This window comes from Otolemur garnettii, unplaced genomic scaffold (genome assembly GCF_000181295.1).
Source record: "Otolemur garnettii isolate 467f Iridium unplaced genomic scaffold, OtoGar3 scaffold00153, whole genome shotgun sequence".
Lineage (NCBI taxonomy): Eukaryota > Metazoa > Chordata > Mammalia > Primates > Galagidae > Otolemur > Otolemur garnettii.
Window position 1 is genome coordinate 1,155,863 of NW_003852548.1, and position 1,392 is coordinate 1,157,254.

Genomic DNA, 1,392 nt, shown 5'->3' on the forward strand with positions numbered 1-1,392 from the left:
GGGTCCGGGCTGGGGATTCGAACCCGCCACCTTAGGTGTACGTGGCTGGCGCCTTAGCCGGTTGAGCTATAGGCGCTGAGCCTCTCTCTCTTTTTTTTAGACAGTCTCACTCTGTCACCCTGGGTAGAGTGTGGTGGTGTCATCATAGCTCACTGAAACCTGCAGTTCCTGGCCTCAAGCAATTCTCCTGCCTCAGCCTCCCAAGTAGCTGGGACTACAGCTTCCTTTGACATTTTTGTATTGTGTAAACACTATGAAATGAATCCATTTTGGCTGCCATGGCCATACATTTTTTCATCACTTATGGTTTTTGCAGTAGCTAACATGGTGTAAATCACTCTAGCACTGGGGTTAAGAGAACTGGGGTTTGAGCTCCAACTTAACTAACCAGGTGGTGCTCAAAACACAGTGGTGGGCTAAGGACCAGTAGGCCATTCTCTGAAGTTGGTGTGTGATGTGTAAATTTGCAGCCTAATTCTCTATTTGACTTCTCCTCAATGCACTGAATAAAAAGATTATAGATGTAAAAGGATAGTATTGCTAGTAAATTACCTAACACAAAAACATCACTATGTACAACAGTATGCTGGCCCTAGGGTTTGCTTCTTTCTTGACAACTTGAGGTGTTAACTCATTTTTCTCTTCTTTTTAAGAGCTTGTTTTGTAGAACTGGAAAAATGCTGAACAGAAAAAGGGGCATTGGCTCAGTGCCTGTAGCTCAGCGGTTAAGGCGTTAGCCACATACACCAGGGCTGGCAGGTTTGAACCCGGCCAGGGCCTGCCAAACAACAATGACAACTGCAACAAAAAATAGCCAGGCATTGTGGCGGGCACCTGTAGTCCCAGCTACTTGGGAGGCTGAGGCAAGTGAATCGCTTAAGCCCAAGAGTTTGAGATTGCTGTGAGCTATGATGTTACAGCACTCTAATGAGGGCAACATAGTGAGACTCAGTCTCAAAAAAAAAAAAAGAGAGAGAGAGAGAAAGAAAGAGAAAGAAAAAAGGGCACATGGCCCCTTTGGCATCTACCAGACTCTGTTCCAAGAAGTCAGGTGAGACCGGCCTAACAGAAAAACACTGCTCTGGAAAATAAACTGCCTTTTGCTCTTTAAAACTCTAATAAGTAGTCAGGCTACTCATCCTTGGTGCTGCCATTTTTTCTTCCTTTCATGCCAATCCTTTTCCTGTCTTGGAAAGTAAAATAAACCTGCTTTAAAACCTGTCTTAGGCTCGGCGCCTATAGCTCAACCGGCTAAGGCGCCAGCCACGTACACCTAAGGTGGCGGGTTCGAATCCCCAGCCCGGACCCACCAAACAACAATGATGGCTGCAACCAAAAAATAGCCGGGTGTTGTGGCAGGCGCCTGTAGTCCCAGCTACTTGGGAGGCAGAG